This window comes from Phyllostomus discolor, chromosome 1, assembly GCF_004126475.2.
Source record: "Phyllostomus discolor isolate MPI-MPIP mPhyDis1 chromosome 1, mPhyDis1.pri.v3, whole genome shotgun sequence".
Classification (NCBI taxonomy): domain Eukaryota; kingdom Metazoa; phylum Chordata; class Mammalia; order Chiroptera; family Phyllostomidae; genus Phyllostomus; species Phyllostomus discolor.
This window is the reverse complement of record NC_040903.2, coordinates 176,806,550-176,820,369: the sequence shown is the minus strand read 5'-3', so window position 1 is coordinate 176,820,369 and position 13,820 is coordinate 176,806,550. Positions and strand designations below refer to the sequence as shown.

Here is a 13,820-nt window from a genome sequence, read left to right as displayed (position 1 = left end):
AAAGAAGGTCTAAAAAACAGTGAACTTCGATTTCAGAAAGAAAGAATAGAGAAATGGAGGGGAGAAAACTAAGAAAGCAATATCACGTAGAAATTTCTCAGAACCGAGGGACATGCCTGTCCATGCCGACAGGGTCCACCGAATGCCTGGCACGACGAGCAGAAACTGGGCCTCGCCAAGGCGCATCCTGTTGAATCTTCAGAACATTCGGAATAAAGAGAAGTGCATAAAAACTTCTGCAGAAGAAAAACCAGATTGCATACAGAGAATTAAGAATCAAAAATATATTACGCCCCAGCTGGTGTGGCTCAGTTGGTTGAGCATCATCGCACAAACCGGAAGGACTCCGGTTGGAGCACATGCCTGGGTTGCGGTTCAGTCCCTGGTCTGGGCGTGCACTGAAGGTCGCCAAGCAACGTTTCTCTCCCACATTGATGCTTCTCTTCCTCTCTTGCTCTCTCCTTTCCCCTCTCTTGAAAAACAATGAAAATATCCTTAAAAATATATAGTATAAAAAAATCTTCCCCCAAAGTAAATATATATATATATATATATATATATATATATATATATAATTTATATATGTATCTCAGACTTCTAACAACCAGTATGCTTCAAAATATTGAGAAAAAACTGATTTTTGATCTAGAATTCTACAACTTGCAAAACTGTCTTTACAGAGTCATGGCAAATTAAAGATATTTTCAGATATACCACATTTCAAAATTTTATGTCTTAAATACTTTTTCACAGGAAGTGACTAGAGAATGTGCTCCAGCAGAAGGAGGAAGCAAGTCAGAGAAGAAGAGACGGGATCTGAGAAAAAGCGACCTAACATAGAAAAGAGACCCAGTGGATTTCTTCTTTCTTTCTAGGAGTAAAGAAGTCTCAGAACAAGAGCTGAGCTCAAGCCAGGGCTCCCTGAGCCTGTGCTCAGGGCCCGTCCACACTGAAGCGGGAGGCTGGAGGGCTCCAGCAAAACAATGACGCGAAAAGAAAAGAGAAATAGATGCACCATCTGTTTAACCTTGTACAACATTGTCTTAGGGAGGCTGCTGAAGGTCAAAGAAGCTACGCAAATGAAAAAAGAATGAGATAGTTATCAACTACAGATAAAAACAAAAGCTGTATGCGAAAGGAAATGTCACATGGCATACTACCTGACTCAGCAGAGAACAGTATTTAATCAGTCATAATAATGCAAACACTGCATATTGATTTAGCTGACAATACAGCCCTAGTAGATAACTTAGGAGGACGAACAACTGCAGGGAGGGGAGCTGTTTGAGAGAGGTGAATTCTTGTCTAGTGTAATAGAAAATGAATGAGGAGTGCCTACACTTGCAAATTAAGAAAATGAAGAAATAGGAATTTAAACAATTAAAACAGGTGTCAACAGACTATTTCCCACAGGCTAAGTCCATATTTGTAAATGAATCTGCTTTTGTAATAAAGTCATATTGAGACAAGTCCACTCCTACTCATTTATGTGTTAGCTGTGGCAGTTTTTTAGCTACAGCGGAGATGAGTAGTTGCAACAAAGACTATGGCCCACAAAGCTGAACATAGTTACTATGTGGCCCTTTACAGAAAGGCGTTGCCCTTTTACAGAAAAAATAACCCCCTGATTTAGAATAACAGAGATAAATGTGTGAAGAAGTAGCCAAAGGGTTAAAAGTGATTGTTCTGGGATGCCTCTGTCTTGTTATAAACCTCTGAATACTATGGACTTTTTAAATTATGTGCATTATGACTTTTGATAAAAATTTTAAAATGTTGTTTTTAAGGGGTTGTCCTGATGTGCCTGGAGGGACAGAGGAGGAAGCACCAGGCTGACATCAGGGCTCCTGTCTCAGCCTTCCCCTGCCGTCTCCCGCTCTCCGCCAGCTGTCCACCCTCCCAGCTAAATGGGGCTGAGTGAGTCAGAGCTGCCTGGCCAGCATTTCACAGGAACTGGACACAGGACTGTAGATACCAGACTTGGGAGGAGCCCCTCCGGGCCAGGCTCCTGCCGTAAGCCATCATTCAGGGTTGTCAATATCATCAATGAGTGGCAGGATAATAGCACAGCGGTTTCAGTGACTGTGAGCTCTAATGTTAGACTGCTTAGCTTCACAAACTTCAGGCTGCCCCCTCTAAGTAGCTGTGACCTGGGCAAGTTACTTAATTTCTCCATGCTTCAGTTTTGTCATTGATAAATGGGGCGAATAATGCCTCCTTACAGAGCTGTGGTGAGCTTAATTCAACGAATACGTGTGAAAACACTTAGCACAGTGGCAGGCACATAGAGGCCTCATGAATGTTAGCTATTAACTAGTTTTATTCTCACAAATGACTCACTGAGATGCAGAGAGGGAAGTGGCAGGCACAATGTCACACAGCAACTAGAGGCAGAGCTAGGACGAGTGCCTGGAACTCTTCTGTCTCAGTGTCTCAGTGCCACACTGTCCCCTTGCACCACTCCAAGAAGCTTGCATACGCCTGAAACATCTCTGAAAAGACACAGAAGAAATGAACAACAGTGGTTACTTGTGGGCAGGTGGAGAATGGAAGGATGAGGACAGAGTGGGACACTATTGTCACTTTAATTGTCACTTGCAAGTCTCTACTACACTGAAGTACTATCTAGACGTAAATGGTGGTTACTAATAATCATGGTGCTTTTTAGTAAAAGCAAACTTTGCTCTGGATTTTTGGAACAACCTGCAGGAAAGGACATAACTTTCAGGACATTCATTAGCCAAGGTCTCCTCTTTGAAGATGGAAAAGGTTTCCTTGGCCACAGGTGAAGCCATCTTGGAATGCAGTGGAAATTTCCACCTTGGCACCTTGCAAATGAAAGGCCCCCTCCCCCCAACCTGGCTCTCCCAAGTCCAACGCTTTGCATCCAGGCCCCCAGTTGGACAACTCTTCTGGAAAACATGATTAAGGCTGCAAAAACTGGGGGTTTTATTGGGGATGACAGTGAGGGCCACAGTTTGTTTTTCAAGGGAGGGAACGAAGTCCCAGAAATAGCTGAGCCCGAGCTGGCAGGAGGCTGGCAGAGAGCAGGAGGCCCCAGGGCAACGCTCCCAGGCCATGTTGACTTTGGACGGGCTGCCTGAGCATTGTAAACAATTGCAGAAATGATTTCCTACCCTGGCAAATGTCTTGTTTGGACAAGGGGTCCCCTGCCCCCACTTCTTTAAAAGGCAGTTTTATCATTTGTTTGCAAAAATGCTCAATCCCCTCTTTCTTTTCTTGTTCTCTCTGTGGCTCTGGTCTCCTCCAGAGCCAGATGAAAAATCTTTGTGTTTCTTTAATGTTAACCAACCCCCCACTCCTTTTTTAAACTGTTCCAGGTCTGTTGGACAAATACTACCCAGCAACAGGACTTACAAGGGTCTGTTAAGAATTTTTTTAGACTGCAGTCTTTAGCCAGAGCAACCTAAAAAAAATTTCTTTCTCTCCTTGTTTATTACATTTTAAGCTCCTAGCACAATAAAATCTGAACACAAGGATTGGGAAAGCAATAAAAATGCAGCTCATAGTGCCTTGGCTTGAAGCAGCTAATGCTCCATCTAGACACTGAGGTAACAGATTTGGTCTCACTCACCCTCCCAAGGTGTCAGACTAGGAAATAAAATGGGTTTCTATAAGGAAGAAAGCATAGGACAGAACTGCGAGCTTTGTTGGGCTGCTGGTGAGGGCGGGGTTTCTGGGCCTGGACGGCGGGGTGCATATTCTGAAAGTCAGCCAGAGTCTGGAGCAGTGCAGAAAGAAGGAATACTCTGTTCTTGACCACCCAGGGACACAGGCGACCACAGACCAGATGAGGAGCAAGATATACTAACCTATGTACTGGCCTATCACCTAGCTTCAAAAGGAAGAAGAAAGGAGGGAGAATGGGGAGGGGTAAGAGTAAGGGATGGCCAAAGCAAAAGGGGACAGGAGGCAAGGGGGACAAGGAAGGAGGCAGAGGCTGCATCAGTCATATTCCCTGCTGGAAACAGAAGCCCTCCTCAGGCTGGGCAACTGAGACGAGTTCGGTGCAGGGACTATTGATAAGGTGCAGCCAAGAGTTGAGGGAAAACCAGAAAGGGATGGTGGGTGCCGCACCCGGGAGCTGGTAACAGCAGGGAAGCTGTTCCCCAGGCCTCCTCCGAAGACATCACACAAGCAGTTACATTCTTGTGATGCATTCTACCATCAAAAAATCTAACATTCTATTTGAAGATACAAAAAACCGCTGAAAGATGAATCCAGATTAAGAACCTACATGGGGGGAATTGAGGTATAAAAAGACTGGTGGTAAGCATTACATCTATGTAAACATGTAATTAAGCATATATAACTGCAATGATTGTTTACCAGGAAAATAATATAATTGTTATAGTTATTTTGAAAAACAAACCTACAATTTTTTTCTTCACTGCTGTTGACAGTAGGTTATGGAGGGCAAAAATCAAAATCATCATTATAAGAGGAAATGGGAGAGAATAGAAGGAAAAGAAATTGATACCTATTTGTTTTTATTATGATAAAATATATACAACATAAAACTAACCATTTAAACTATTTTTCAATGTACAATTCCACATCATTAAGTACATTCACATCGTTGTGCAATTATCACCCTCATCGTCTCCAGAAACTTTTCATCCTCCTGGCTGAAACTCTGTCCCCACGAAACACCCACTCCCCATGTTCTCCTCCCTCTGCCCCAGCAACCACGGCTCCACCTTCTGTCTCCAAGTATTTGGCTACCTTAGGGATCTCACAAAAGAGGAATCATACAGTGTTTGTCCTTTTGTGACTGGCGTCTTTCATTTAGACTAATGTCTCCAACGTTTATCCATGGCGTATCATGTGTCAGAATCTCCTTCATTTTGAAGGCTGAATAATCATCAGATCCCACATTTTGTTTATCCACGTATCTGTCCATAGACCCCCGGGCTGCTTCCACCTTTCGGCTGCTGTGAATCATGCCGCCTGAACATGGGCGCACAGATATCTGTCTGAGTCTTTGCTCTATTTCTTCTGATATGCACCCAGAAGTGGGATTACTGGGTCATATGGTAATTTTGTAAATGTTTTTGAAGACTTGCCATACCATTTTCCACAACAGCTGCAAGGATGATTGTTTCTGTTTTTAAGTCACCCGTGTCCTTATTTTCCTTAAGAGGGAGTAAATGATATTGTTTCTTTCACGAAGATGACAAATTGAGAAATATTGGTGAAACATTTAAAGTAACAAAGGTAACCACAAGTAGAACTAAAAAGCCTGAATATCTTCCAAATTGCCAAAAAGCAATAAACACAAACAGACCACACAGAAGCACAAAATTAGAGAACACAACATACGACAGTAGACTAACCCCATCTGATAGACGGATGAATAAAACTAATATATGCTCACTTTTTAAAAGAAAATAAAGGCCATTTATATATTACCAACAAGAAACATACTCAAAACAAAAGAACCCAGAAAGGTTCAAATTAAGGGAGGAACAAATATATTGCAAGCAAATACAAACAAAAAAATGGGCTAAAATTTTGTTAACAATAGCAAGGTGAATTCAAGCTGGTAAAGAAAAAAAAATAAACAACAAACCATAGGCCCAAAATGGTGTCATTCATGCTAAAAGCCCATGAAACCAAAACTAGATTTTATATCTTATCTAATTGAAATTTCAACTCCTCCCAGAAACGCAACCTTAATCAAACAGTAGGGGACTTTCTGGTCAGACACCAGTGAGGTTATCTGTGACATGGACCCTCTCCGTCTTCCATAAAAACTAGAGGCAATCTACCTAATGAAAAGCCTTCCTCTCCTTCCTCCCCACTCCAAAAGAGTGTCTAGCCCATAGAACCCTTCCTTCTCTTTCCCTAACATCTCCCTTGCCCCTCGCATCTCCTGTAGAACCCGCCCTTTTCATTTAGCTCCTAGGAGTGTCCTTGCAGCTGTTTGACAGTTGTTAGCTGCCCAGTTCGCAAATTGCTGAATAAAGCTGACTAGGCCTTTAAGTTTACTAGGTTGAATTTTGTTTTTTTAACAAAGCTAAGAAACATTGTAATAAATAACAGCATTGAAATATTTAAAGTAAACATAGAAAAATTATAAGGATTAATTTACAGAGTGCAGTGCTGAAATAAACATGGAAATAATATTGCGATAAGATGCTTTAACTCATCTCTCTCAGACCTTGACAAGTCAGAGAGAGAAGAAATGTTATGATTCTGATATTTTGAATAATATATTTAATAAGACTAATAATAGATGGCTAACTAATTGGACAGACAGGTAAATAGACAGAATATATATATTTTATATATCTCCTGAATATAGAGACTATTTCTTATTTGCAAGCCCCCATTAGATATTTACAAAACTTGGTAGTACAATAGGCCACAAAGAAAATAATTTATAAAAATAGAATCAGTCCTATTCTCTGACTACAATGCACCAAAACTAACAATGAATAGTAAAGATAGAACAAAAATTAGAAAACTCTTCTACATGCCTTCTGTGTCAGAAGGAAATTAAAACAGTAAGTGCAGAATATTTAGAAAACAAAACACCACAGATAAAGATCTGTGACCTTGACCACATTCTAAGTGATAGATGACAGACACTGCAGGCCATATACTGTGTGATTCCACTAGTACAAAACACCCAGAGTACACAGCTCTACAGAGACGTGAAGCAGTTCAGTGGTTGCCAGGGGCTGGAAGGATAGAGAATGGGGAACGACTGTTTTAATGGATCTGAGGTTTCCTTCTGAGGTGCTGAAAGTGCTCTGGAACCAAACAGTGGCGATGATTGTGTAACAATGCCACTAAATTATACACTTTAAAATGGTTGAAGTGATAAATGATAATTTTATTTTAATGTGTATTTAACTACACTGGAAAAAAAAAGAAAAAATCTATGAGAAGAGCGATTTATGTTTTCATTAATGGGAGGCTGGATACTGCAGACCAACCTGAGGACAATTAGAAAATCTGGACAGCATATGAAAAGCAAGGAATCACAAAAGAATAGGGCCAAAATTCAGAACAAGGAAATCCAGAGAGGTAGGCTCAGTATTAGTGTCGCCCTTCCCCAGGGGGCATTTGATGGGTGCAGGAGAGGCCCCTGAGAGGCTGGGAAGCCGAGGATGCAGTACTCATCAGACTTTCGGGGCTAGGGATCAAAATGGGTCTGTTCTGACACCAGCTGGTGCAGCGATACCGCTCTGTGCTGACACCGGTGTGAGCCTCAGACTCCGCAGGCTGATGTGCATAGTCAGTCCCCGAAAAGACCACCCTTACTTCAGACGCCAGGCCACCCGCTCTTCTGACCAACTGGCTACAAATTCGAGGTTTCCGATGAGGCCCTCAGGTTCACTATTTTATCAGAATGACTCACAGAACTCAGGAGAGCACTATATATTTTTTTAATTTTATTTTTCAGTTATAGTTTCCATTCAATATTATTTTGTATTAGTTTCAGGTGTACAGCATAATGTCAGACAGTCATATACTTACAAAATGTTCCCCCCAATATTTCTAGTACCCACCTGGCACCACGCGTAGTTATTACAGTGTTATTGACTATATTCCCTATGCTGTGCTTTACAGGAAAGCACTATATTTACGACTGCAGTTTATTATAAAGGAGCAGCCACGCGAAGAGACACACAGGGCGAGGTTTGGGAAGTTCTCAGACACAGAGGTCGTGTGCCCTTTCTCCGTGGAATCAGGGCATATCGCTTTCCTGGAACTTCAGTATGTCCACCTACCGTGAAGCTCCACAGAGCTACAGTATCTCAAGCATTTGCTGGAGTTTCATTACATAGGGATGCTTGAGTGAGTCACCACCCAACTCGAACTCCAGGCCCCATCTTCTCCTTGGAAATCGGCAGATCAGGCTGATAGCATGAGGCTCCAATCATGCCAGGTCCTGAAGCTATCTAAGGTCTCACCCTGAGTGACCTCATTAGCACCAACTCAGGTGTGATCCCCAAGAGCACCAAGATACTCTGACCTCTTGGGAAATTCCAAGGGTTTCAGGAGCTCTCTGTTCAGGAACTCAGGACAAAAACCAGACAACTTCTTTCTTATAAACACAAGCCTCCCCCAGGCCATGGCTCCCTTATAACAAAACAATCAACCCTGTCAGAGTATCTAAATGTGGTGGAACATTCATGTAACATATACAGCAATAGTCCAACATTAATATGCCTAATATTGAGAGCAGCCAGTGGGATATATGGATAGGAATATTTTTAACTCAATTTCCTAGTACATTTGACCATCACTATCAGTGTTATTAACTTGCCAACAATGCTAATGTTGTATCATTTTCACATTATGGCAGATGTAACTTGAAAAATAAGAGTAAAAAGATATTGGAGCCCTGGCTGGGTAACTATGTTTGAGCATTGTCCGTACATGCCAAGGTTGTGAGTTCGATCCCTGATCAGGGCACATACAAGTAACAGGCAATAAATGCATAAACAAGTGGAACAGTGAATTGATTTCTCTCTCTTTCTCTCTTTCAAACCAATAAAAATTTAAAAAAGAAAGAAAGAAAAGATATTGGCATATTACTAGAGCTCCCTTCAGTTACTGATCAATCATTAGTCTAGTTCATTATCATAATAGGTATGAGTACATGACCGAAATGTGTCCAAGGGCAAGGTCACTCCGGCTTGCAGGTTTCCATTCCATCCCGGCAGGTTCCAAGAGCAGCAGGAGTCGCCAAAATATATGGCTTCACTCTTCAGGCAGCCGGTATACTTGAGCTCAGAGACAATATCGTATCTTGCTCTGAACCTCATTTGAGGTGCTAATGCAATATTGAATTGTCCTCACTGAGCTTATTTATTTATTCCTTTACCCTCAGCTACTATTCCTCTGTCTCTGTATTTATACCCATACCTCTCCACTTTGGGATGGGATGTTAGGATGGGCCACTGTGCTGGTCTAGACCGTAGGCCACAAGACTAGTCTAGCAAGTGTCTCCTTTTCAATTCCCTCTCGCTTACCTGGGATAGGGCTTCATGGGTACAAAACCAGTGGACTATTTCTTTTTTCTTGATAGGAAAATTATTTCTTTTTATTTTTTCAGTTAGAGTTGACATTCAATATTATTTTAAATTAGTTTCAGATGTACAGCATAGTGTTTACATATTTACGTAATTTACAAAGTGATCCCTCCAATAATTCTAGCACCCACCTGGCACCATGCATAGTTATTACAATATTATTGACCATGTTCCCTATGCTGTACTTTGCATTCCCGTGACTATTTTGTAACTACCAATTTGTTCTTGATACTCTTGGGTTATTTCTACCACTAAGCAATATAGCTACATTCACTATTGTTCTCAATTTTGCCAGACCTGTTTCATTGGGCCTGTTAAATGAATTTAAAAAGTCTGGAGGCTTCGGCTAGAAATAAATGATAAAGATGTATTCAAAGGTGTTAGGGTTTGCAAACTCGGAACACAGCTGGACAGATATCCAGAAATGTTCTGAAGAAGACAGTAAAGTTAAGAGTTCTTACAGTGCATTCCTGAGAGTAATTAGTCCTACATCCTTAGCCCCAGGACCGTTTCAGGATGGTTATCAGGCAGACGGGCGTCGAGCAGCCTGATGGTGAGTGCCAGGCGGCCTGGTCCTGCCCAGCGGTCTGGGTAGTGGACGTCAGGTGGTCTGGATACATGAGTCCTTCGGGGCATGGGGTAATCAGAGAGTTACCTGGGGGTCTTATGTATATCCACGTATGAATGCAAGACTGGAAAGTTCAAAAGTTTAAATTCCCAGGTTTGTTAAAATAAGAATAAGATTGTTTTCTCATGCCTCAACCTACTTGATTTTAGTAACTTAGCTGGTTTATGATAGTGACTCATTTTATTTCTTTATTCTATTCCTCAGTCCCCAAGAACTCTGACTATATTTTAAAATCTTTATGTTTCCTCCTGTGGATGTAAGAGACATCCAAACCTAGAGAATTTTTATGAGTTTGAGCCAAACTGATGACAATTGCCAGGAAGCAAATCTCAATGGATTGAGAAAATGCTCCAGAGAATGTTAGCTTTGCAGCTTATTTTATACATTAGAATCAAAGGAGGAGATATAAGGTGTGGGTGGTCTTAGATTAGGGAGGCAGGAGACGGCAAAGCAGGGAAACAGCTGAGATTGGATGAAGAGTGAAATGGAGAGACACACACTTTTTCCATTGGTGGGTACAGGATAGTTAACAACTAACATTCCAGCACACAGAGATGGTATTTAGGGAACAAGATAACAATGAGAGGTTCTGTGGTCTCAGGCTCTGGTGTAGTGGAAGCGCCCTGGGAGGAAAAGGAGATTACTTTGACATTCCAAATGTATGTTATGTTAGATGCAAAAAGACAATAGGCAGGCCCTGACCCTTGTGGCTCGACCTCAGCTGGTTGGGCGTTGTCTTGCAAGGCAGAAGGTCACTGGTTCTTTGTAGGGCCAGTCTCCTGAGCTCCCCTGAGCCTGTCGTGTTCAGTATGTGGCCCTTTTTTGTCCACAGTCCTTACAAGTCATCTCTTCTTCTGGAACTCATAGTGGCAGCCCTGTTCCTGGGACCTCTTCATCAGGTAGGAAAAGGAAGTTGAGGTCACATGGGGGGGGAAAAGTAATCGCATCACCATCCTTTCCCATTGACAGAACTGTACAGTTATACCAGCATCCTCCTCCACCCCGTCTATTCCCAAATCTACCAGAAAAGCAGAGGAATCTATATGGTGGGGATGCTGCCTTGGCAGCCCTTATGTTGAGTGTGAGCACACACGCACAAAGGCATGGAAGCCAGCACTTCATGCCTGCGTCTCCCCTTGTGTTAGACAACCAGTGTTCTAACTGTCCCTTCCAATTCTCTGTCAGATTGTTACTCTGAGGAGGATATCTCTCTGACCACTGTTGATCATCAGGGTCTACAAAGCATGTCCTTGGTCTGAAGAAAAGTGACATGGTGTTCTAAACTTTATCTTCAGTTGCAGTTCCTTTCCAGTACTCTGGGCATTTGTATCCACCACTAGGTATGCAAGGCCCGGTCCAAAGCGTCTTGTTCTTGTCAGGCCCCTTTTGCAGCCTCCAGCATCAGTCCCACTTGCCAGCTCTGTTCAGGGCTTTCTCCCCAGGGAATTGTCCTCACAGCCATCTGCAGTCTCTGCCATTCAGTTCTTATTTGGGGCCTGAGAGGGAACAAAAGGAGGGTGACTAAATCAGTGCATCCGTATCTGCACTGTTGCAGCCCCCCGGTGTAAACCCAGGTGGCCACCTCAAGTGAGTACACCAGGATAGCCACCCACTGGGTCCAGTGACCTGGTCCTGAGAACAGCTTCCTCTGATGGTGTTCTGTGTTTTCTTAGGGTCTGTATTTGTCTGTTTGGCATCCATTAATCACAGAGCCAAACTAACAGCAGAAGTTGTTTACACCTCCTCTACGATCAAGAGTTCATACTCTGAACCACCTCCTTATCTTCCCCTCACCTGCCAAGCCAATATTCCCCTGCCCTAAACCAACCCAGGGCAGGTGCCAGACAGCTAGGACCAGCTCTCACGCCCTAAAGCCCACTAGAACTGTTCAAACCAACCAGTCCCAAGCTGTCCACCCTGCCCTGCCTGGCCTTTCCCACGGAAACCCAAATAAAGGCTCTGGCCTAGGCTTTGGCCTCATTGCTTTCTGCCTCCTGACCAACGCTGGTGCTTTTCCTTGTGAACCTGTGTGGCATTAACATGCCCCCTCCTCTCAGGAAATGTAAGTAATAAAAATCTTCTTTCAATGGTATTAACATCCGAGTATCATCACTCATTTGCTGTTTAAATTACACCCCAGGCACAAATAAGATGGGCATCGGTGTGTCCTGCTTTAATACACCTCTCAGACTCCCGTGGTGGTTTCCATAGGGCTATGCTCCATGCGGGCATCCCATTATATGGCCAGTGTTTCCTTGGCCTTCTGCCTGACCATATGGCCCGGCCACTGACCACTGCCCATGAGTCAATAAAAACTCAAACATACGGGCAAACAGCAGGCAAGTCAGTCCACTGAGCTGACTTATTTTGACCATTTTTCAATCAGAGTGGCCACCTTCCAAGCAGGATGCTGTCCATTCACCTTGGAACTTCCTTCCATAAACGAAGAAGCTCTTTGTTGGTCAACAGAGAGCTGTTCATAGGACACTGTCCGTGTTGCAGTAGGCTCTGGCAGCTCCTTGGACGGTTTCAAAGCCAGGCTTAGGGCAAAAGTCTACCTGTTATGAATATGCTGAATAATTCTTTGTATTCCCTCATAACTGTATTAAAGAACTAGAAACCATAAAAGGAGACCAAATAGAAATTCTAGATGTGAAAAAAAATACCATAACCACCAAATACAAACTCAATGTGTGGAATTAATAACAGATTAAAGCTGAGGAGAGAATTAATGTACTAAAAATAGAACTAAAGAAATATCCAGATGGCATGGAGAGTCAAAAATAAATAGAATATAGAAGTAAAAACAAGCAATATACTAAGAAGACCTAGCTTTCCTCCGCTTTTGGTCTTGACGCCTTTCACAGGGTTTCCGGCGGTGCAACGCTGGGACAGTGCATTGGGAGTTTCACAGCCTCCGTGACCTGCAGGAGCCGCTGTGAAGACAGCCCAGGGAAGAATTTGCCATTTTCACTGGAAACAAGTGGCGGTTACTAGTTACGATGACTAAGTACTTTGGATCTGGATTTGCCACAACTTTCTTTATAGTAAGACACCAACTGCTTAAGAAATAAGGATGTTTCAATTAATCCATGAAACAGATAATGAAAAGGAGCATTTTAAGAGGTGCTATCTCTTTGAAAAATGTTTCTGTTTAACTCAACATACTAGATGTGTTTCCAGGTAAACTTATGGCATGAATCCTTAATGCCTCTTTTCTGAAATATGGAATGTGATAATTAACCATATGCATACTTTTTTATTTGGGTAGTATCACAATATTAGTTTCTTGATCAAAATATGTGTGATTTAGCTTGTTTCTTGGTCTTAAAATCTGAGATTTTATTTAATTTTTGATTCCTAGGTCATGACCTTATTGGTAATTTATGTCATAAAAGAGAATGCAAATTTAGGGGAAAAAAGGTCCAACATATGTGTAACTGGAGTCCCATACATAAAGGAGAGAGAAATGAGGCAGAAAGGATATTTTAAGAGATGATGGCTGAGAATTTTCCAAAGTTGATTAAAGACATCAAGTCACAGACACAAGAATCCCCACAAACTCCCAAAGGGGATGTAAAAAAGATAACCGCACCTAGACAAATCATAAACTCAAACACAAAGAAAGTCTTAGAACAGAAAACAGATAGCTTCCCTTCAAAGAAATAATAATTAGAATGGTATGTAAAGTCTCAACAAAACAAAGAAGTCCAAAGTTTAATGCAATATCATTAGAATGTTGATACTACACCTAGCAGAAATATTCTTCAAGACTGAAGATGAAATAAAAGCATTTTCCAACAGATACAATTTAAGAGAATTCACCACCAGCAGATATAATTCAAAGGAAACATTGAGGATGTTCTTCAGGCAAATGGAAGAACGCATCAGTAGAAAGTACAGAGATATAGGAAGAAATGAAAAGTAACAAAATATGCAGATGTATAGATATAGCTAATTGACTACTGATTGCCAAAAACAATAAGAATATTTTTGAGGTATAAAATATACACATATATGGAAATAAAATGCATTTAAAAATCACATATAAGTTGAGGTGGCTGATAAATAGAGTTAAAGTGTTCTAAATTCCTTACATTATTTGGGAAGAAGTTAAAACT

At 41.8% G+C, this 13,820-nt stretch overlaps 1 pseudogene; it reads left to right on the top strand.

The window, feature by feature from the left end:
* Positions 1-9,587: 9,587 nt before the first annotated feature.
* On the top strand, positions 9,588-13,332 carry LOC118498738 (annotated as a pseudogene).
* The last annotated feature ends 488 nt before the right edge of the window (positions 13,333-13,820 follow it).